Source organism: Pezoporus wallicus, unplaced genomic scaffold (assembly GCF_028554395.1).
Source record: "Pezoporus wallicus isolate ANWC-B61680 ecotype Strahan unplaced genomic scaffold, APGP_CSIRO_Pwel_v1 contig_6382, whole genome shotgun sequence".
Classification (NCBI taxonomy): domain Eukaryota; kingdom Metazoa; phylum Chordata; class Aves; order Psittaciformes; family Psittacidae; genus Pezoporus; species Pezoporus wallicus.
The window spans coordinates 1,211,698-1,237,356 of record NW_026638015.1 but is presented as its reverse complement, the minus strand read 5'-3'; the positions used below and the strand labels follow the sequence as shown (position 1 = coordinate 1,237,356).

General features: G+C 37.7%; 1 protein-coding gene across 2 annotated transcripts in view; it reads right to left on the bottom strand.

Moving 5' to 3' along the window:
* FUT8 (fucosyltransferase 8) overlaps positions 1-25,659 on the bottom strand; it is a 121,981-nt gene that overhangs the window by 77,505 nt on the left and 18,817 nt on the right. For both annotated transcript variants that reach the window (XM_057408893.1, XM_057408894.1), the window contains exon 2: positions 20,356-20,432. The gene's annotated coding sequence lies outside the window, so the exon portion shown is untranslated. The remainder of the gene's footprint in view (positions 1-20,355; positions 20,433-25,659) is intronic.

Below are 25,659 nucleotides of genomic sequence, written 5' to 3'. Positions count from 1 at the left end.
GTATCTGATCTTCACCATCACCACGGCTCAAGTGAACTGCTGATCTAAGATCTATTCTTTTATTTAAAAATGAAGGAACTGAAAAACTCTTAAGTGCTTTGTACGTACTAAGGCTATGAATAAAACAGGATTGAGAAAGTTGCAAGACAAAACCTCACATAAAGCTGCCAACACCTTTTCCTCTTAAAACTGGTACGACATATTAAGCAAAATGACTGACAAGTTTAAAACTTCCTGAGTTTAAACCATCTTTAAATGCATTAGCTTTCTGTTTAACTCCTTTTATGTCAAGTTTTAAGATTACACTGTTGATCATAATTTCCATATTTATTTATAACTATCAGTAATTCATAAATTTGCTGTCAAACCATGGTGTGTTTATCAGCCTTCACTGTGATCTATTTTCTTTATTATGCAAGATTGAAGTTGTGTGTGTCTGTACAAGTATTCATGTGTGTTTCTATTTATCAACAGAAACAAAAGGAAGTTGCTTGATTTTTTTTAACAAAGAATATTTTAATTGATCTTACTTTTACAATATTCATTTTATAATCTTTTCATATAAAGTTCATAATTCTTAAAACAATGTGAATACTACACAGTAAAAAACGAATTAAAGGCTAAATTTGCATATTTTCTCACATGTAATTCTAGTGAAATCCCATTCCTGTATTTCAGACTAGTAATAAGGGTTTGAAATACTCCTTTTTGAAAGGCCAAACAATAGAAAAAAAAACTAAAATCACGTGGTTTTCTTTCCATTTCCTAGGCAAGCTTGCAATACTATCCACAAAGCCATTAATTTCATAGAATTATTGCATATATTTGGGAGAAAAACAGTATTTTCCATTGCATTGAACACTTCAATAAGGATGTGACTGTATCATGGCCAGCTGCTCCTATGTTTAGCAGCCCTTTAGTAGTATCACAGTTTCTTGAACTTGCAACTGAGGCTTTTCTCATCAACCCCCTTTTATACCAGCTATTATCTTCTTGTTCTTACTTTCAGGGTAAGGGGGATTTTAGCCCTTCCCCTAAACTTCCTTTATTCCTGAATAGCTCAGTCTAAGCCTAGCAACTGTATCATGAGGAGGAGCTCTCCATGGTCCTCAGCAGCCTCCCTTGGCAGTCACAGCCCTGCTAACTCTCCCTCATAAAAAGAGTCTGGCTAAAGCTCAGCCACAGATAATAAATTCAGTGCCAGTCTGATGGATTCTTGTTTCAGCAGAATGAATCTCAGGAAAGAACAACTGAGAAAGGTAAAGGGGAGTCTGGATGGCAATAGAGTTCAGCTCCACAGGAAGGGAAAAACCCCCTACAACTGTCAATCAAGGAAACAATGACACCAGTTTACTACCTCCATTTGAAAATTACAGACTTACAATTAAAACTAACATCTCAAACATTATGCGCTTGCAGCCCAGAAAGCCAACCATATCCTGGGCTGCATCAAAAGGAGCGTGACCAGCAGGTCGAAGGAGGTGATCCTGCCCCTCTACTCTGCTCTTGTGAGACCTCACCTTCAGTACTGTGTGCAGTTCTGGTGTCCACAACATAAAAAGGACATGGAACTGTTGGAACAAGTCCAGAGAAGGGCCACAAGGATGATCAGGGGACTGGAGCACCTCCTGTATGAAGACAGGCTGAGAAAGTTGGGGCTGTTCAGCCTGGAGAAGAGAAGGCTGCGTGGAGACCTCATAGCAGCCTTCCAGTATCTGAAGGGGGCCTATAGGGATGCTGGAGAGGGACTCTTCATTAGAGACTGTAGTGATAGGACAAGTGGTAATGGGTTAAAACTTAAACAGGGGAAGTTTAGATTGGATATAAGAAGGAAATTCTTTCCTGTTAGGGTGGTGAGGCACTGGAATGGGTTGCCCAGGGAGGTTGTGAATGCTCCATCCCTGGTGGTGTTCAAGGCCAGGTTGGACGAGGCCTTGGGTGATATGGTTTAGCGTAAGGTCCTTTCCAACCCTAACGATTCTATGATTCTATGTACATATTCTTCATCAGGGACTGTAGCAATAAGTCAAGGGGTAATGGGTTTAAACTGAAAAAGGGGAAGTTCAGGTTAGATATAAGGTAGTTCTTTACTGTGAGGGTGAGGCACTAGCACAGATTGCCCAATGAAGTGGGAAATGGTCTAGGGGTGAGGCGTCCCTGCCCAAGCAGGAGGCATTGAAACTAGATGATCTTAAGGTCCTTTCCAACTCTAACTTTCTATGATCCTATGATTATCTACCCTGAGGCATTCAGAAGTGAAGTACTAGGTTTTGAAGTTGGTTTTGCCATTATCAGAAGATTTCAGACAGAGAGATGCACTGAACAGACTTTTAAAGACCTCAAGCAACTCCATCTTCCGCTCACAAGTCAAGGGGCAATGAGAAGGAAGAAAATTTTGAGAGAGAAATGGTTCCATAAATCTGATAGTAGATGATACCAACATCATTCTTAAATAGAGATTAACTTTTTGATGACAGGGATTCTAAAGGACAGAAGAAGGCAGGTTATAACCGTGAGGCATTAAAATACCACCCTTTTAAGATAACAAGCTGTTTAATGCTATCGAAGGCTCTATGGTGACCTGACTGCTAAGTGCAAAGACAGAGGATTTTATAAGGAAGCTAGAAAGTCTTTGAGAAAATGCTGGGAAGGAGCTGGTGACTTCAACTCCACACCCACTCCCAGAAACAACACAGAACATAGCAGAAAAGAACTCCTTGAAATACAACTTAAATTGCTTTATAAAAGATTATAATGACCCATATTTTGCTCCCAGTGACACGTATTAAACAAAGCAGAGAGGTAACTGTGAAGCTTAATTGGAAGATACTAAATTGGTAGCATGAAATTCTTGAGAAGCGAATTCTTATATGCATAAAAGCTACAGCAAAACTTTTTAAAAGCACAACAGAACTAAAAGACTTGACAGAGATTCTGTAGGGCCAAATGAAGTTTCAGTTTTAACAGCACAACTTAAATACAGGACCACAGCAGGAAAGCTAAATTAGGTGCATACATTAGCAGTTACTAGAAAAGAACTGAAATCGATCCATACGTACACTGAAATCTTTCTTCACAAAGATTACCAAAGAATTTTTGAAGCTTAAAATGACAGTAAAATGACCAAAAACAAATCATGAGGAGTAAACTGTGAAAACTTTGTCCACATACCTATTCTAATGGAACTCAAGTAACGCAAAACCATTAAGAGTTTCACAGTATCTTATCACTTAAGATTCCATAACAAGGAAAGAGCATATGACCATCAGTTTTTCAAAATGGCTCTAAGACCTGAGAAACAACAGATCAGTAAATACAACTGCTGTATCAGGTTAATAATAGGAAACTACAATACACATCAGAACTAACAGGCACATGGATAAACACCAGATAGTGGGGGAAGTAATCAGCACTGGTTTTGTGAGGGAATTCATGACTCAGAAGGTGACTAAATTTTATGAACAATTAAATTAGCATGAAATTAAGGAAGACCTGGTTGATGTAACATATTTGGATTTTCAGAAGGCACTACTACATTGTGAAACACTGTCATTCAAATGTGGTTTTTTGTTGTTTGGTGGTGTTTTTTTTTAATGGGTATGTTAAAAAATAGACTTAAATATTCTTGCTAGAAAAATACACCCATGGATATTATACTTTCCCTGTCTTAGAAGGACCCAGCTTCTGGAAGCTCAGAGAGTAAGCTAGGAGCATGGCAGCTTGCTTCCACTCCTTCCACAGATAACTGCTACTGGCATTTCAGAAGGACAAGAAAGGGTTTCAGACAAAAGCTGAGATGAAGTTTATTTTATAACTGACTTCTTCTGTTTAGATCTTAAATAGCCATAGTCATTGCTGAAAAATCTATCTAGATAAGTGAAAAACAAAAGTGAAGGAAATTGCAGCAAAATACAGTAAATCAACATGACCACAGAATTCAGCCCATTTTGATACAGTTTTGGTACAATTCTTAAGAGTCTTTGAGATAGCAAATACAATAATCACGAACTTCTGAAGCACCAAAGTTAGGAATTGTTGTAACAATTTCTTCCACATTATTCTTCTTCATAAAAGCAGCAGCAAATCATAGAAAGAAAGAAGCCAGAATGCAGCTTTGTAAAAACAGATGAAGATGAGGGGACGTCCTACAGCCTAAGCATTTCCACAGAAGAAACATTATGAAAGTTCTTTGGATGGTAAAATAAAACACAAAATATAACTTACCTGTAGTTATAAAATGGCTTATTTGTAATAGTTTGTTCCCTGTAAGCCCCTGATACTTACAAGAAACATTCTGTCTGACAACTTTGCTCTAATTAGAGATTCATCATAGCAAATTGATTGAAAAATCTCAATGATTCATTTTGCAAATACTATGTAATTACTATGCTCTTCTATGAAATAATAGGGCATTACTGGGACAAACACACTTAAGGGCTCCAAAAAGCAAGCTATTCAGGAAACATAATCAAAGAAAATTTGAAATTGTTTATTTCCAATTAGTAGTTTCCGAAAACATTGTATCCTTTGAAACACAGAAACAATCTGAGAACATTAAGTACTACAGAAAATATACTGAGTGCTTGAAACAGTACTATTTCTTCCTAAACAGTTCCTATGGTCAGCTTCAAAATGTCCTTTCTGTAGGCATGCAGTCCCTTGCAGATACATCAAACCCTTCTGTTCATCACAATAAAATCAGCATGCATTCAAATTGATGTCATGTTTGAGCAGGAAGGATGGATTAGTTGGCCTCCTGACTTACAAGAGCTAAACTTATTTTTATGTGATTTTTATATCCTAATGAGACCCGTGCATGTGAGCACTATGTGTTCATGTTTTAATTTACAAATCACACCATCTCATGTGTACATTTCCTATTCTGAAATAGGAAAGCCTGCATAGGCAGACTGCACTTTTCAAAACAGTGTACTAAATAAAACCGTGCTCACAGGGTGTCACAGGCTGCTACTGGTATCATAGAATCATAGAATGATTAGGGTTGGAAAGGACCTTAAGATCATCTAGTTCCAACCCCCCTGCCATGAGCAGGGACACCTCACACTAAACCATGTCACCCAAGGCTTCGTCCAACCTGGTCTTGGAACACCACCAGGGATGAAGCATTCACAACCTCCCTTGGTAACCTTTTCCAGTGCCTCACCACCCTCACAGGAAAGAATTTCATCCTTATATCCAATGTAAACTTCCCCTGTTTAAGTTTTAACCCATTGCCCCTTGTCCTGTCACTACAGTCCCTAATGAAGAGTCCCTCCCCAGCATCCCTATAGCCGCTCTTCAGATACTGGAAACTGCTCTGGGGTCTCCACGCAGCCTTCTCTTCTCCAGGCTGAACAGCCCCAACTTTCTCAGCCTATCTTCATACAGGAGGTGCTCCAGTCCCTGATCATCCTCGTGGCCTCCTCTGGACTTGTTCCAACAGTTTCATGTCCTTTTTATGCTGAGGACACCAGAACTTTACACAATACTCCAGGTGAGGTCTCACAAGATCATTCAGTCTTTCTGTATTCAAAGGATTTATTGTTCCTGCTTTGCACCCCTAACTTAGATCCCAATCCTGCAACTGGCATTCACAGAAGCATCCACTCATACCTGAAGTATCAGTTTCAATTATTCTACAAGTATTCTCAGAAACTAACAAAGCAGAATCCCTGACTACCTATGAAATGTGATTTCACACATTTTAACTGGTCTGAGTTATTTCTTTTCAGAATGATATTCAGTCACCAATTTGCAGAAGACCTATTCATATTTCCTTTTCTATTTAAATGCTTTTGTGTAAATGATGTCAATAAATAAACTATTTATTAAATTCATTTACCAGGGGCAGGAACCACAGATTACAAACATCACATTCTCAGTGCAATAATGCCTGATTTTTGTAACCATGTCACATAGAGTAAAAGACTGAGATTGCCAAAACATCAAAACCCACAGGCTTCATTCAAAATTTAAGTAATCATAAAGCATTACATTTCGAGTCTGTCTGGGGAGAAAAAATAGATTAAGACACTAAAACTTGTTTTCAAAGTTCAGGGAACACTATATGCTTTAGATTCTAAAAAATCTTAATGTCTGCTGTTCAAATAGCCCAGGAGTGCAGTACATAAAGAAACAGAGCCTGTTAAGTAGACAAATAACACTGACGAAGTGGCAACTGATTTTCTCCCCACTCTTCGTGCATCTCTGCAATTTTAACAATACTACCAACATAACAAGCACTGGGATCCTTTCTAAAGATTGAAATTTTCAGATATAGCAGTTCTCCAACAGCTTTTCCCCTCTGCAGACACAGACTTTATAAAGACTCAATCAAAATTCTAACTGAATCGTATTTTATGACCTTGTTGTTCTCAGCCTCCTAATGCTGTAAACATCAACTCATAAAGACATCAGACTCAAAAAATATCTAAGCACTTTGTTACAGTATCTCAGATGCAATTCCAACTCTGCCTCTTCTGCTCATAGTTATTCAAACTTGAATAAACCTGGACCACATACATCTCCTGTTTTCATAAAGGCATCAACTTGAAAAGGAATGGAATACTAGTTTGAATAATTTGTTCTGCGAAAAACAGTTTTAGAGTTTCTTATGCCACCTTTTCAGGTGTAAATTAATACCACATAAATGACTTCATGACTGTTAGTAGCTGCCACTGCATTTATTTGGAATAGAATCTTAGCCTTTCCCGTTATCTACTTAAACACACTGTATGGCAAAAAAGAACACTCACACTGAATTTCTTTCAATGTCACTATTTCTTGGCTTCCTCTTTTTAAACCATAAAAGTTTCTCCAGGAAAAATGCTCTATGCAGTAATGAATGGAAGAGAAATTACATACACTGAGTTTACCTCACTGTGATTTGCATAGATGCCCCCAGAGAGAAATAAAAGATTTCAGATCCAGTTCTTATAAATCCAGAAAACCCTGAGTCTGGGGATCCCTATTTCAGTCATATACAAGAATTTGTATTTTAAATATACCAGTATACCATGCTTTTTATAGTGGTGATGGTAGACAAAATTTAAAATAGCATATAGTGATCAAAAATTCAACTCCAGTAATTTTCAAAAAGCCACTGCCCTGATTTGCTTTTAATGGATCTGTTAACATTTTCCAAACTGAAAAGGGATTCCTGATGACAGCAAAAACAATGGGGTACTGACACCCAGATTTACAAATAGGAAGTTTTCATTTGTTTCAGATTACTAAATAATGATAAGTTTTTATAGAAACTCAGTTATGCACAAGTATAAAAACATTTATGTGTTATCAAAAGCCAGAACAGGCTCTAAAAAATATTATTAGAATATTTGTATTATAATACATAAAATTATATGTGCAATAAACAGCAACAACAAAAATTGTGCATTACAGTTCTTTTATTTAAGCAATGCATATTAAGATCATAACCAAGAAAATGGAAACATTCAAGGCCATTCTTTTGAGTTATACCTTTAATGCAGTGAGTTGAATTTATCTCCATCTAAAAAACTCACCACAAAACCTTAAGTTTTCCATGAACCAGAAATGAACCTAAAGCAGTGTTTTGATATATGTTAAACCTAAACCAGAGCAAATGGAACTAAATTGAAAATTTGCTTGTTGCTATTTAAATGCATATAAAACAGAATCTGTCAAATATAGAACTGAGGAGGAAGGGAGAAGGTGTGTGCAAAACCTTCTCTACTACCAAATGCAGCTTTATATTTATGGACTGTAAAATAATTTTTTTAATCTTTTCACACAGAATTACAAAATGCTTGTACTGTATCTGTATCTTCATTAAATGTTACCGGCACAGGTCATTTCATACAATGACCACAGGAAGACCACAGGAAGACCTCATCCCAAATCTCAACCTGTATCATTTCTAACTTTCTTCACTCCTAATCTATGTTAGAGAAGTGCAGAAAAAAATGACACTTAAACGTAACCATTATGTCGAAATTATTTAGAACCAAATATAATGCTAAAGTTTCCTATAGAGATTCTATTCAGCAGAGCACAAGACTCTGCTTTCCAGATAATTTATTCTTTGATGAACTACATGAGCCAACACAGACCCTTGAGCAGGAAAAATGAATCCTTGCGCTAAGCTGTTTCTATAATGAAAAATAACCACATATTCCTGGTTTTCTATTCCTTTACAGAGTTTGACAAAATTGACAAAAAAGACTGTTTCTCTTCTCCCAGCAGACTTGCGTTTTTCTAAAAGTGATTGTTCAAGAGCTTTGCCCAAACCAGGCAATCCAATTATAGTTTATTGATCAGGCCATGCCTACAATGGCTCTTCTTCAATATCCCATACTTAAACACATATCCAATAACTCTTTTTCTTTAGTTTCTCCAGATTTGCTTGGTACAGACGTTAAATTACAGATGTTTTGCCTCAAAGACCAACTTTGAAATTCTTTTAAAATAAGGTTCTCTTGAATAAATCACCTTCTATTTTTCTGGACAGAAAGCAATATAAGCAATAGTAACACAACAAAGTCAGCTCTGTTTATACATATGAATAGGATTTGGTCCTACTATAGAACTATAGCCAACTAAGATAAAGCTATATCCTATGAAAGAAGCACATTACCAGGGAGCAGTGTAGGCCATCATTTCACAGTTCTGTTGAGAAAGTTTTCCCACATGCAATAGAAGCTTTTCGAACAGTTTAGCAGAAGCTTCTTTCAATTCCATTTGGCTTTGGTTCTGTTGGGGATTTTTGTCAGTTTGCTTCTTTGTTAGCTTGTTGGTTTGGGGCATTTTACTGTTTTAAATCTTATGCTTTCTCTCTTATCTTGCCCCATCCTCCCAGGTTTTCTCTGCTTGACAAGAAAGTATATTATAGACCAAACACACTAAACATTAGGATGCAAATAAAAAGGCATGAAACCCAAGAAATCACTACAACCACAAACCATCAAAACATTCTTTCCATATTCATAGTTCTTATGATTCTAGAAATGAAGATCATTTAAAAATGTTCTGGAGACCATTATCAGCAATAAAACGAAGGACTGGGGATCAACTTTTTCTGACAATAAAGAAAGAAAAACTAGGATCCCCCAAACACTTCGCACTGCAACCAGTTCTACCAAAAATGATTTCAAAATAATTCTCTTATTTGATATCAAAAAATAAGATAAAATAAAATTATACCAATGACCTAGTTCTTAGCTTATTACAAAATAACTTGTCTTCCTTGCTTGCTTAGGAAAAATGTATGTTTTATTCATTATAAAAGAATATATAAAGAATTTCATTTCTTAATCTTGTGTAACTAAATGACAGGTAGGGAAAGATGAAAAACAAAACAAACCACATGCAACAGAAAAACCTAAAACTCTTTCTACACTTTGACTGTGTGAACTGGCCCAGAGGAAGAGGGGCAACAAAATGGCAAAACCCTTCTTGCCTTGAAGAACTCTGAACAAGCACTCACACTGAGCAACTTAGCTGCTGGAGAGAGATAACCAATTCATAAACACAACAATCTTTCTACATGAAAGAAACACTTGATTACTCACCACAACAGGCCAGGAATTAGATTAAATTCAAAGGAAGTTACAGCATCAAGCAGAATAAAAGAATAAATTGCATTTCAGAAAAAAAAACCACAACATCCCACAACTGCAGGTGTGTAGAAAAAAGAAAACAGGAAAAGGTGTTTGTAAATATCCCTGCTGAAAGAATATAGATTAAAAACGTAAGGAAAAAAACCAACACACACCTCTCCTGCATGCATATGGACACATTACATGCTTTTGAGGTCACTAAAGAAACGGCCCAGATTAAGATCCTGTTGAAATACAAAACACTGACAGAAGTATCTGGCAATGACTTGGTGTGTACAGTGAAAGGAGACTTGAAAGAAGCATACATGCATGGAAGTACTAAATTGCAACAAAGTTCTGATTATTTTTGTATCAATTACCACTTAACTTCTGAGGCTTCCTTACAGCCTGTTTTGAATCTCAGTATACGCAGAGCTGGAGAAAATCCATATATTTCAGGAAATCACATAGAACCTACTGATTATATTTAGCATACACTAGGAAAGACCTCATGCTCTCTGCCATCAGCTCCATCTCTGGATGATATGTTTACAACCATTACTAGATTATGAAGATGTTGATGAAAAGGAATAGAATCACAGAATCATATAATACTTAGGGATGGAAGGACCATAAGATCATCTAGTTCCTGCCATGAGCAGGGACACCTCTCACTAGACCATGTTGCCCAAGGCTCTGTCCAGCCTGGCCTTGAACACTGCCCAGGGATGGAGCATTTATCACTGCTTCGTGCAACCTGTTCCAGTGCCTCATCACCCTCACAGTAAAGAACTTCCTCCTTGCATCTAACCTGAACCTAACCTAAATAAATTAAATGCAGGCAACAAGCAATCCTCCAATATAAGGCAAACAGGGAAAACCCTCAAGAGCTGCCATATTTGAGGGATTTGCAGAGTTCTGGCCTGAAAGATCACTCCTCAAAAAAGGCACGTTTGAGAAATAAAAACAGAGGGGTGGAGAGTGTATGTTATTAAGCTACGGTCTGAAGCCATTAGAATGTGTGAACTGCATCCCACTAAACTGCTGAGCAGAGCTGGATTTTAACTTTCTCTTGACCTTGCCTTGTGTTATGCTTCCTGCTGTAGTAAGGCATCAAAATAATAATCCACTCTAATATAGCTTGCTGTAAAACGCTCCCAAACTCAGAGATTATTTCACATCAGTCATTCTGGCAACATGCCCTGGACTAATGCTGTTATACTCAACAGCCAAAACTAAATATAAGCCACTATTTGAAAAATCCAGGGATGAGTTTAATTTTCCCAACCTGGTGATTTTGTAGTATGCTCAGAACACATGCAATAACACTGATTTTTTATGTAAAGGGTCAGCTTCAGAACAGAAGCAGTTTTTGGAAATGCACCACTTCAAATACATTGTAAAGCACTGGTGTAGAATGAATTTTCAGGTTTTGCAAATAACTTCAGAAGTATCAGCATTAATTAACTTTTACCCTCCAACAGAGCTCAGTAATTCAGGTTCATCACAAAAATTGTTAGGATATGAAATGATTTGTAAGAATTACGTATTAGTTAATAGCAAGAATTATGAATTGAAAAACAGAAATTCCAGGTATAGGCAAATTAGTTTTCCAGGATATTCCAGGAAAAACAGGAAGCAACATTATAAATGGTAAGAAAACATGGAGAACAACAGGCTGAAAACAACCAGATGAACTGTTTGAAAGGAACCAGTGAGACAAAATTAGGATTAGCATCTTTAATCTGGATGTTAACACAAACCTAAATGATTTAGTAACAGAGAAATTCAAACATCTTAAAATACTCAGAGCAAAACAACTTAAGAACCTATTCTAATTATATTTCTACACTAGAAAAAGTTTTCTTGCAGAAAGCATCAGTTGTCATGCTGCTGCAAATAATGGCACATCAGAGCACACACACAATTGTTTTCAAAATATTCTGGCTGCTGTTCAGAAAGTCTTGTAACCACAGAATGGTGCACAAGACTGTTGACATTCCAGAGCCTTCTTTATCACTGCCTAAGATATGATTAATGTATTGCTTTACAGTGTTCTGTGGGATGCTAATCACAGCATTCAAGGAATTACGGAAAGTCAGGAGTCCACTTCCCACAACTCAATTTGTGGCTTTTTAGCATCCTCTTTTTCAAATACCTGTGGCTCACCACACCAGTTTTCATTCTGCCATCCTCCAGAAGAAACATTACTTCTTCCCAGATGAGTTATGCACACACAACAATAACATACGTAATTTTTCCATATTTGTTTGACTTCAACAATTACCAATTTACACTGAAATGAAGACAAAATAGTCAAGAAGAAGGGCTACACAATACAGATGGTGCACAAAAATCACTAACTGTTGTAAGCATTCATTGACCAGCTGCATAGTGATGAGTGGTACTTTTGGGTCTGTGAAAAAAAAGCTGTAAGATCATTCACTTACGGGACAATCAGCAATCTCCTCACACCCTTCAGATTACATTCATCCCAAGCAACTATCACATAACACCACACTGACAACAAAATCAAAGTGATTTGACAATGGCACAAAATGGAATGATCGCGCTCCGGAAGTTTGCAATCCCAGACTACTATCAGTCACCACATCATTGACTTCAAGGGAAATACAGAGTAAATAGCTATCATTACATATAAAGAGCCACTAAAAACATGACCTTCTGCACAACACTGCAACTGTAAAATACAGGAAAGAAGAACACTTTAAGACAATGGCATTTCTAAAATGTGTTCAATCAAGAGGAAAGAGACATATAGCAGTTCTGCCTTCCTAAGCCAATCTTAAGCATAGAAGTGAAAGGAGTACTTTTCTATGGTTAAATAACAGAATCGTTACTAACATGGTTCAGCAGAAAGGTGCAAAAAGCAGTCTTTTAAATACAGGACTTTGTGAAAACATTAGCATTTTTTCTTGGAAAGGCACACATTCAGTGACAGAATTGCAATGCCAATAATCATTCTGAAAGATTCTACCATTAGCGTGACAGGTAAAATTCTACACAGTGTTTAAAAAGGAGAAGGGAGTGACAAAACGACTGCATAAGAAGATTGAATATGCAGTTGACTGGCTGAAAAGGAGCTGGTAATGCCTTGAGACAAGGATGGATTTCACAGTTTAAAATTCCTGTTATTGTTGCACATTGTATAAAGTATTTGTGACAGAAATGTTACCAGTAATATGCTGACTTTGAAAAGGGTATGTTGGTAACCTGCTGGCAGAGGAGTTTGGTGCCAGAATGGAACTGGGATTTCCCTGTAATACTCTAACATGTTTGTTCCCTGGGCACTACAATGTGGTCTCAGTTACATCTTCAAAGCCAATGGCAATCCCTCTTCCTTTTTTCCATCTAATGTAGACATTCTACTGAATGCACTGCCTCTAACAAACCGTGCCTCCCATCTCTGTTTGCCAAGTAGCCTTTTTACCACCACAGAAGCTCAGAAAATCATTTCTTAAGCTTTGTCTTCCCTTCTCCTAATCAAAGTCAGTCTTCCAGGTATCTGATACCTCAACCAAAGGCCAATGACAGAAAGCACAGATTTATTTTTTCATATTACACAAGACGAAGTGAGTGAGTGGAATACAAGTACTATTACATTTTTCCTCTCTCCAAATTAGATCAGCTTGTTTCAGGAGTGGTTTGTCACCACCCTCAAGAGAACTATATACCATTCATCACAGCTTACAGATACTAAAAAACTGCAGGATGAACTGTTGAGTAGCTAAAAAAACAAATGTAGAAACAAGCTCCTTAAATCTCTAAAATGACATTCACTTTCCCAGAATGTGAATGATTCTCATAGCTCCTTTCTAAATACATTCCTAATTCCTAAGGTTATTTCTGAAGACTAGACATCCAACCTGCCCATAATATACCCACCATAGTCCATTACAATTGCATACAGCAGTAACATCACCTCACCTACCTCCCTCCTATCAGTTGTTTTTATTCTAAAACAGTTCCTCTAAGGGCAGTCTACAGTGTTAGTCTCTAGACCTGGATCACATGCTTACCTCTATTCAAATACAACTTACAGAATCATAGAATAATAGAATAGTTAGGGTTGGAAAGGACCTTAAGATCATCAAGTTCCAACCCCCCCTGCCATGAGCAGGGACACCTCACACTAAACCACATCACCCAAGGCCTCAGCCAACCTGGCCTTGAACACCACCAGGGATGGAGCATTCACAACCTCCCTGGGAAACCCATTCCAGTGCCTCACCACCCTAACAGGAAAGAATTTCCTCCTTATATCCAATCTAAACTTCCACTGTTTAAGTTTTAACCCGTTACCACTTGTCCTATCACTACAGTCCCTAATGAAGAGTCCCTCCCCAGCATCCTTATAGCTGCCCTTCAGATACTGGAAGGCTGCTATGAGGTCTCCACGCAGCCTTCTCTTCTCCAGGCTGAACAGCCCCAACTTCCTCAGCCTGTCTTCATACGGGAGGTGCTCCAGTCCCCTGATCATCCTTGTGGCCTCCTCTGGACTTGTTCCAACAGTTCCATGTCCTTTTTATGCTGAGGACACCAGAACTGCACACAATACTGCAGGTGAGGTCTCCCGAGAGCAGAGGGGCAGGATCACCTCCTTCGACCTGCTGGTCACGCTCCTTTTGATGCAGCCCAGGATACGGTTGGCTTTCTGGGCTGCAAGCGCACACTGAAGCCGGCTCATGTTCATTTTCTCATCAACCAACACCCCCAAGTCCTTCTCTGCAGGGCTGCTCTGAATCTCTTCTCTGCCCAACCTGTAGCTGTGCCTGGGATTGCTCCTACCCAGGTGTAGGACCTTGCACTTGGCATGGTTAAACTTCATGAGGTTGGCATCAGCCCACCTCACAAGCGTGTCGAGGTCCCTCTGGATAGCATTCCTTCCCTCTGGGGTATCAACCGAACCACACAGCTTGGTGTCATCAGCAAACTTGCTGAGGGCGCACTCAATCCCACTGTCCATGTCAGCGACGAAGATGTTGAACAAGACCGGTCCCAACACCGATCCCTGAGGGACACCACTCGTTACTGGTCTCCAGCTGGACACTGAGCCATTGACGACAACTCTTTGCGTGCGGCCAGCCAGCCAGTTTTTTATCCACCAAGTGGTCCATCCATCAAATTGATGTCTCTCCAATTTAGAGACAAGGATGTTGTGCAGGACAGCATCAAATGCTTTGCACAAGTCCAGGTAGATGACGTCAACTGCTCATCTTCAACTTCTCCAAGTAAGTTCCACTTGCCAAACAGTTTAACAGTTACTGATCTCTTTTTATCATTAAAATTACTGGATCTTTAAAACTGCAACTTTTAGAGGTTTATTAGCAGTGATATATTCTCCCCCAGAGTCAGCAAAGACAATGACCAAGAAGCCCCTGCCATGCACCCTTAAAGGAACTTTCCTTAGGGTTTGAAATTTCCCTGTCTAGTGACAGTTTTTTGGATTCATTAACCAATTTTAATACAGTTAACATGAGTTACAACAAATCTCCTTAGAAAAAATCAATCTGATTAAAAGACAGTATCATTAGGATCAAGTTCAAATGAATCACCCTACAATTAACCTGTGTCCTGATCGTCTTTTTTCTATATACTGACAAAGCATCTCATTATTCTCACTCCCTTTAGACTTGGGTTATTTCAACGTTTGTTTAGGTTACCAAAAAATCCCTTAGACTGAAGTGCAAAAACAATTAAATGAAGATTTTCCTTCCAGAACAGGTTCTGCCAAATTCTCAAGTGTTTGTAGACACCATTTAACATAATCCAAACACAGACACAACAAAGTACCAACGTATCAGTGTAATATGATTACATCATCTAAAAAAAGCAAAGTCAAAACAACTGTGGAATACATCTGTACTGTAGATATAGCCCTGGCATTGAGCCACATCCTGATCTTCTCCTTGACAGCTACAATTTCTTCCAATAAACAACAAATAGCGGGTAAGACTTACACCTTCAGACTATTTTATCTAAAATGATACTAATAGAAAAAAAACTGTAACTCACAGATACTTTCATCAGAATTGGCTATACCAACTCACTGTATTCCATATTAAAAAAAAACTGTGACATAGTTCCTTGCCTATTTAACTGCAGGAACTTGTGAAGCAGGAAATGCATTCCAGACAAAATACACACCTTGTCTGGCTATTTCCTCTGATAGTGCCTCCTTAAATAATTTGTCAACACTTAGGTTTAGTTTAGTCTAAAAGTCTAATCTCAGCCATTAGAAACAGATTATCAATGACATCTGAAATTTGATTTTCCAGGGATTATAAAAATATTACTAATTTATATCCAAATCATATCCAGGAGGTTACCATCTTTAATTCTGCCAGATTTACAGCCACTGTTTTAGATTTAGAATCATAGAATAGTTAGGGTTGGAAAGGATCTTAAGATCATCAAGTTCCAAACCCCTGGGCAGGGACACCTCACACTAAACTATGTCACCCAAGACTCCATCCAACCTGGCCTTGAACACCGCCAGGGATGGAGCATTCACAGCTTCCTTGGGCAACCTGAGCCAGTGCTGCACCACCCTCACAGTAAAGAACTTCCTCCACATATCCAACCTGAACTCCCCCTGTTTCAGTTTTAACCCGTTACCCCTTGTCCTATCACTTCAGTCCCTAATGAAAAGTCACTCCCCAGCATCCTTATAGCTGCCCTTCAGATACTGGAAGGGTGCTATGAGGTCTCCACACAGCCTTCTCTTACATTTGGACTATTTAAGCTTAAAATTAGGTGTATTCAACATCAACAGTAATTTTGTCAACTGGAAAAAATATTTTAGCTAAAAACTTGTAAAAATAATAAACTTACTATAATCTGCAGAAAGAGATTCTATGCTGTTTCTGAGCATCTTTTGCAAAAAGCTGTACCCTTCATGCTCCATTCACAACACAGAGCCAATGAAGAGTGCGGGAGGAAGGAAAAAGCCAACTATAAACTAGACATTAAATCATAAAATGTAATAAGGTTATCAGAAGTTTATTAGACCACACCTCTCCTCTAAGATGAGATCACACATACTTGTGTGTCTTACGACATTTCTGGAACTTCCAGAGACATATGCTCTTCCCAGTCTATTGCAGAGTTCCCCTAGCCACACTGCATCAGCCTCCACCAGTAAAAACATAAGCTTATTAGGTTTGTGGTGTTCCAAAAGACCTCTAGCAGCAGCACATGCTCTCTTTATTAAATTAGCCTTGACTTTTTCAACCTCTCCTCATAGGTCTTGGATCCAGTGTCCTGACCACCAGGACTACTGTCTTCTGGAGTCTCCAACTTGGTAAAGTAACTTAAATTTGTGCTCATGTATTAAGCGCACGGCTCCAAACCTGCACAAGGAGCTTGTTGACTTCATTTCTACCCTAAATTGAGCAGAGGGATTTACACAGTGTTTTATGACAGTGCTTCCATTTATTTATCCTGCTGTAATGTTACATTTTTAGAACTTCTTTTGTGTATGATGCTGTTGTCTTAAGGTCAGCTCTTAACTCTCAATCTTCTACTTCAGAACGCCCAGCCATTCCTTCTTCTGTATTTGCCTTTTTTCTTTAATTTAAAAGCAGTATTTTAAACTTGCCCTTAATGACTTGTATCCCATTTTTCATAGATCATTCTAATTTGTTGGTTCATGTTAAATTCTAATCCAATCTTCCAAAGTCCCTGCAGTCTCATAGCTGCTGCCATTTTTCACTGCAGTAAACATGCAAGTCAATGGATACATTAGTAATCTCTTTTCTTAAGAAGGAAAAAGACATGAAAGACTGCTGTTTGTGCTGCTGCATCAGAACTGACTTATATAGAATGCACTTTTAAAAAAGAACACATTTCAGAAAGCCAGCTTTTAAACAAGAATCCAAGCTAAATGACTACCAGAATAAAATAGTGAATTGAAGCTGAATGTTAGAGCAAAAAACAGGTTTTGTTGATCCTCAGACGTGGGTGAAAGTAGAAAGCAAGAAACACAGTAGGTACTCCAGAAACACAGAAGGATGGTTAATGGATAATGATAAAAAGGACAGGACTAAATCAGCAACAGACCCTTCTGAAAAGATATTTTCCTTCTCCATCAGGAATCATATGTTTATCTATTTAGATATATAGAAATACATAAAATCTATCCAAGATCTCAGGTGCCCCTACAAACTCACAATATAAAGGCTTTTTGAAGAGATAAATTTATCGTCAAAAGCCTATCTCAGACAAATGTAACCTGCAGTATATTCAAGAAAGGATAAGAAAGTAGTTTAGAATGTAATTGTTGATCCTTCTTTTTTAATAAATTACAAAACTGCAGTCCATAGATGGAATGTATCAGATCAAGTGTGAAATATGATTAGGAATAAAAAGAAGAAGGTATAGACTACCATGGGAATGTTTTTACATGTGAGAAGTATCAAGAAAAATATTTAATAGGTAAATGGAATAAACAGAGGCTTTCCTAGCCAGACTCTGATAGCAGAAAATAGTTCTGAACAGAGTTTGTTATGCAATCTGACAGGAAGCAGGAATCCAACACAATCTATAGACTGCATAACAAAGTAATACGGAAAAGGTATCACCTCCTCTCTATTACTTAGTTACTTCCCTCAACCTATGAGCACTACCTAGATCTTACCTAGATAGTAAGCTCCAATCAGCTTACCTCCACTGCTCAATCTCCTTTAGGAGTTGAGCAATGCATACAAAACCACTGGCTTAAGTACTGCTCCAGACACTGCAGTTTATCCTCTGCACAAATCCTCTTAATGATCCTCCTGCACAAATTGAACAGAAAAGGCAAAAAGAGGTTTCATGCAGTTCTTAACCATTGTGATCCGCCCTTGCTAAAGGAAGGACTGCATCTCTACAACAGATCCAACCATCACCACAGCTTACAGACAAATGAACACAGTCCAAAATGAAGTATAAACACTAAGTATAAACAAGCCTATATGCAGGCGTCCGGGCTCACAGTTCAACCAGCCAATTCTGGAAAGAAGTGAGGTTTAGACAAGTCATGCAAGTTCTTCATACATACTTATCGTTCATTCCCAGGGCCTGAAGCACACAGGTATTTCACATGGGGCTTGGCAGAGGTGAATAGGAAGATTATTACAGATTTCCTAGTTATCTGCTAAAATTCTTTCCCTCTGAATCATTGTTTATATTCAGTAGCAACAGGTTGCTCCTACTAACAGCAAGGGCTGGGAGGGCTGTGGCAAGATTAGCCAGTTCTAGTCTACACCTCTCACAGAAACCAAATCTGTTCTTCTCCAAAGCCAAATCATCCAGTTCCAGTCTAACACGGTGGTAACACAAGTGTTAACCACAAACTGATGGATTGATCCACTGCCTGGCTGCTGTTTCCCCACTCTTTACTCCTGCCTTCAGATTCTCATTTCTTCCTTTGCACCACTTTAACACTTTTCCTCACACTTATCTTAGCTGATTCAACCCACAAACCAAGAAACAAAACTTACCACCTTTTTGCTGGATTTGTGAGATAAAACAGTTAACTGGTTTCAGCAGGAGTCAGATATGGGAGAGAATAGGGTTCGGGAAAAGGAAACAACCTGTTTCAGTAGCAGTAAGCAGTTAGAACACCCAACCCAGTTTCAAGAAAACTAAGTAGAAACTGGATGTTTGGAAAGCTACCACCTTATTCTTTCTTTTGTTCTGACCATGAAGTCCTAAGCACATCATTTGAAATCCCACTTTTATTTTTTATATTAAAATATTCATTAAATTCTTAAGCTGAAAAAAGTACTTCAATTGTTGTAACTGTATAAATAAGTCATAATAATTGAGAGTACTTTAGATGTCTACAACTTGACAACCATTACTGCAGTTGGGCGAACAGTAAAACCATCTCATCTGCAACAAATTTGCTTGAACTGTTAGTCTAATTCAAGAAACTTTCATAACCTTCTTATCTTTACCACAACCAATGATACTGATCCTAACAGTCTTTTTCTACAGTTGCATCTAAAAAGGATAACTTCGTAACATGCTGGCTTTCCATGCTCACATCTGAATTCACGCTTCAGGGAAGTTCACTTCAATTCTTTAATCAACTTCTCAAAAAGAAGAAAGTTACTATTCTTCTATGATTTATTTTTTATGATAACATTTAGTTATTTAAATAAGTATTATGGTACTTGCTTAGACCTTCAAAAACATAAGAATCCACGGTATTAAGGTCTTAATACTCACCACCATTTGAGAAAATCTAGCACTGGACCTAGAATATCCCAGAGCACACAATGGTTTACAGCCACAACAGCTTAGTTACTTATAATTCTCAGATAGACTTCATAGAATAGGGCCTGTGCCCAACTTCTACAGTACTCATGATCTTTAAGAAATACATGTAGTATCTGCCATAGAGATGAAAGGGCCCAAAATACTGTCAAAGAATAAGGGCTTTGTACGTAAGATAGAGGATACATAATGAACCTATCAAAGAATTTATCTTTTTAGAGGTGAGAAGCAAAGGGGAGAACGGAGAGAAATGGGCATAAGGAGAAAAGAAAGATGAAATAGGTGTCTGACCCAATTTTGTCAGTGATCTGGCATAAAAGCAAAAGACCTGACCTCTCTTTTGCAAAGTGTGCTTCTTCCAGCAGACAAGGATTTATCAACAGAAGGGCAGTTTTCAGTTGCTGTTTAAGTAGCACAGGTCTTCATCTAGTTTGCACACATCTAGTTTTTGTCCAAGTGGAGGCAACATCACAAAGGAACAGAAGTACTTACTTACCAGCAATAGTTATTGTTCAAATTAATGCTCTGGGGGACTCTTCTTCCTCACTTTCATTTTGAAGCCTAGGTAATTCTCTGAAAGTAGAAAAGAGGATCATTAGTTTTTATCCGTTTTTACTTTTATCAGTTTTTTCATCCTTTGACAATTACATGCAGCTTTTAAGAGATGCATGCAAGCACTCATAAAAAGAGAAGACTTTTATCATTTATGATTAGATAACTTGCAGCAAAACTCTTATGAAAGCAGAAATTGATACATATAAACAACCTCTATTTATACTGAGGTCCAAAAAACCCAGAAACTGTTTGCTTCATTGCCAAAAAAAGCCCAACAAAGGTTAAGTATAGACCCCCAAGGCATCTGTGAAAGAAATTAAGAAAGCAAGAGGGGGGAAAAGCAGTGGATTCATTCTTGGGATATATATAGCCAGGCTTTAGGGCAAAAAAAAAACACTGAGAAAAATAAGATCCTAAAACCAGATGCCCAAAATTAAAACAGTAAATTCCTCAAACTGAAATAGTTGCCACATGGAAAAGAATAGGCTCTGCCTTTAAAACAGATGTAACCAAATGTTGTTTTGTACCACTTGTTTATGTTTACACACAACAAACTTAGTAGACCATAACGCAGCAGGTAGTTTTAAACAAAATCTTACTTTTGGGTTATCATGGCATGGAGTTACTACATCATTTTATAACAGTGGTCTCACTAACTCAGAATGGCTGCATGCCACTGAACTAAGCGCTCATTCTTGGCCATATAACAGAAAAGCAATCAAAGCTGCACCTATCAGACTCTGCAACAGCAATAAATTGGATGTTGAAAAAGCTAATTTGTGAACCTGACTTCAAGGAAAGGGATAAAACTGGGGAAGGAAAATAAATATGAAACGAATTAAAGCAACAATAGTACCAGGAATGGGAGTGAAGAGAAAATGATAAATGCGTCAGATAATTGTCTTTTACTGCAATAAGAGTTCTGCCACAAGCGAAGCTTCAGCAGCTGCACTGTGAAATGAACAAGGCGAACTGGCAACTCTAAAAATCTCAAAAGCAGCAGAAGTGACAAAAAAAATAAAAAAGACTGGATTTTTTATTTTCTTTTTCATGTCATAAATTATTCAAACTAATCAGCACCTACAAGGTCAGAGCCCATGAACTTCCAAAAATGGAATGCCTGGAGGAAAGAGTGAGATAGCCTGTTTTCAATTCCATTTGAGATTGATAGCTTGGTTATACATCAGCTAAGGCAGTACTCAATAAAAAGGCTATAGCCTTTCCTGTGATAAAGGATTTCAGAAATCCAAACAAAACAGAAAAAATACAGCACTGTTACCCCATGTATAAAAAGTAACAACAAAGTTTTAGCTGTTCAAAAACTCTAAACCAGTTATTTTATTGTACCTGTCATCAAATCCATTACACTACCCATTTCACAGAAATGAGGAGATGAAAGTACCAGCTGAAGGGGAGTCAGGGAGCCAAGCAAAACTGAACATGGAGCCCACCTTTTCCAAGAGATAGGCCTACAGTGAACCTATTAAAGCACAGTCTGGAATGATGTGTACTTTTCATGTGAAACATTATGCTCTATCATCTTACAAGTTCATATTTGCAACCCCAATCAGAGGTAGAAAAGAGCATATTATGTGAGCCATACGTATGGAAAAATAGTTTTAGACAGGTTGGCTCACAGTAAACATGACGTGGACATGCTTATATTTCATGTAATGAAAAGAACTACTACTAAATTTACAAGTTGATTTAGCCTGAGGCAACAGCATTACAGGCAGTACCAAAAGGCCAGAGTCCTACCAGACAGGGCAATTCACCCTGCCCTACAAAAAGTTCCCCAAAATTCCACACTTAGTTAACCTAAAATATATGAAAACACACAGAACAATAGAAAGAAAGCATGATAATTTGGGTCTTTTGTCCCCACACTAACACAGCATCAGAGTGAAGCAGCTACTTAACAGTCATTGACAAAGTAGAGGAGGAAATAAACAGAGCTCCAATGTAGTTTCTACCTCTGCTCCAGGAAAATTCCTCCACAACACATATGATTAACAAAAACAATAATCATTGCAAACAATGAAGTATACTGAGTTAGTTTAACATAAAACAGTCCAGCCAAGCCTGGCCAAGTCATTTGAAGTTCCACTTAACAGATGCTACCTGTATGACAATGAATGTTGCATGACAACAGCCAGCTGGCTGTTTTGCAACCAACTATATGCTGGTTTTAGAATGTTTTCCATAGTCTGTTCAGAGTAACTCACAAAGAAGGTACAAATTCTGTACTGAAGTCAAGATGCAGGCAACCAGTAATTTTTCTCTTCCATCCCTACACCTATTACTAAGAGGAAAAAAACAAAGCCCTTTAAGATCACAACTAATGTAAAATGGCTATCTATAAAATCAACCTACTCCAAGTCATTCAACTGCCAAAAAAGCTTGCAATTCTCCAGCCTAATATTGTTAACATATCCCTGAAAATGGAATTCTATTTAAAAACACAACTATTAAAAAAAATCTTTGCCTTTGTTTTTCAGTCACCTCAACAGTATTTACAAATATTACTAACTAGACAGTGGTGCCTTCCAGGTAAGTCTGCCCCTACTGCAGTGCTCTTTTTGGAGATGAAGGTCATGAAGTAACTTTGCAGATAGGAAATTTTAGTTATATGCCAAATCCTGACACTGAAATGCTGCATGTACATGGGACTAGTCATGACCTTGTATTTTTAGAAAAATTAATCTATTTATTAAAAATATATCCTTATAAAGGGCTCGATATCACCTGGAGTGTTTAATCCGGTCTCCTCCATTACAAGAACCCATTCAAAACAAAGTCCAAATACATTTCATTAACACTTCCACTGTCATTTGAGTTTTAAAAAGATGCAAAAGTTGACTGTACGACAGCAAGAGAACAGAATTCAAGGGTGCCAGCCACACTGTAAGTGCCTGCAACTACAGAAGAGTAAGATGAATAGGCCTGCATAACCTCAGGAATACAGTTGGAGGATATGACACACTTCCCCATCTCACTGGGGCAAACTGATTTCACTTTGTGCAGACGCTAGACCTATATGGCAGCACAGGTTTACCTTCCCAATGCCACAGGAAGAATCAGACACCTCGCTCAAAATCCCACCTTTAGTCAACGGCAAATCGCCTCTGCATCCAAAGATAAACTATGCACCAAGAAGATAAAATAAGTAAATAAAAGATTCCCTTCTGATCTCTACATAGTACACCGGACAGTCATGAAGAACAGAACTTGTAAAATTGGAAACTTTATGAAAAACAACAATCAAATGTTTTCTTGGCTGCTTTATCCCCTGTCTCAGAGATTTCTGTCATTCCATCACTGAGAAATCTCATATGCTTTATTTTTATATGTCTCATTTTTAATTTCTGATTCCACAATCAACCTTATAATCTTACATAGTCTTTTTCCATAAATATATAAAGCATTATCCCAAACCACCAAGTTTCTCCCTCCATTACTGATGTTGCAAAACTAGACCTCACCCTTTGATTTTCAAACAAGATGTGTTACTAAGTTTACCCCTAGGATGTATTTATTTTCAGTTGCTTCTCTCCCATATATGCACTCACACCCAATAAAGACTATTCTTACTTCTTCCTAGGCTTTACTTGTGGAGTTCTTCCATTCTCCTTTAAAAAGGCAAGTTCAGCTTCAGCATAATCACACTAACAGTCCTTTCGTTTCCAAATGACTCCATCTTTTCTGAGTGTGTCTGTGATCAGAGCTATGTACCATCCTAAATGTGCATCAACCAACGCTTTCTTGGCTGGTCCTAACAATCTAGAAACCTGCTGGTGTGTCTTAGAATCATGTTACTCTCCCAAACCCCTATCATCTGTCAAGAAAACAGATCAGAATCATGCAACAGTCTACCTCTGATACAATGGTTTTATACCAGCCTAGTTATACCAGGATGTCTCATCAGCACTCATGTATGTGAACTGTCAATTATTATTTTGTTAATTAAACTTAAATCGTTTCCTAATACTCCAAACACCTAAATCACCCTCTAAGTACAATAAACCTGCCCCCTTTAGTATCAGCAACTCCAGAAGCACATAGACCAGCTCTTTAGCAAAGTCACTTGCTTATTTCAGCCCTGGCTCTAAGGTTTCCACTAGCTGGCAGAGAAGTGACTGAACCTATGTTAAGGCAAATATTATGAGAAAATAATTTAAACAACAAAGCCACTTCAAACAAACAACAAATTCAGCTACAATGCTACACTGAATGTTTTTTCATGTCTGGCAAAGAAAAGCAAATGAAAAATCACCCCTTCTGTAAGCCAAGTGAAGCTCAGAACACGTGTTTTCTGCTTTTAAGACAAGAGAGAATGTGGTTTACTAATGAAGAAACAGTTAATTTAGCTTCAAAACTGTGTTTCATCTCCATTATACCCACCAATTCATATGCCTAGCATCATGGTTAGCTGCTGATACTAAGCAAGTTTCCCCCAAAAATACGGTAAAAAACAAACATCACAGGGAAAGGTAACCTTTTTAATACATACATTTTAAAAGAGATATATATGATAATCTGTATATACTATATCTATTTGTAACCATAAATTATATAAAAGGTCTTATATAAAGATATATATAAAGATCATCTTCTTTAGTTGAAGATCCCTTTCCGCTAAGAGTTAAAGAAAAGCTGGCATATACTCAATCCATAATATAAAAGGATCAAAGCCAAATCATCTAACTTCTACTGCACACACAAGAAAGGCTCTCAGGAATTAGCTGGTTTGCAGTGAAATGCACCGGATTCTTTCTGCAGTTCAAATTGTAGAGAAGGTTCCTCTTCAAACAAGCTTTGACTACCACAGGTTTGAGAAGAACGTACAATCGTTCAACGAAATTCTACATTAATCAAACAAGATACAGATTTGGAAGCATTATTTCTCAAAATTCCTCAGAACAAGCCCAAGAGAGACTTCCTTATGCTTGTTTTTCTTTTTCAGGTAGGACTTTGCCACTTTGACCTCATTCTAAGAGTACACCGGTTTTAATAGCACAAATAATAATTAGAAGCAATACTCAGTATCATTATCCTTACCAGAACAAAAACATAAAACGGTTACTGTAAGGTGTAAAGTCCCTTCATGATACTGAAATTCTCTCACATAATGGGTATATTAAAGAATTAAATAAGAATTAAATTATTAAAATAAGAATTAAATTATTAAATAACATCTAAACACATTTTCAACCTATTCTCTCGATAGGAGGTAGGTCACCCAGAA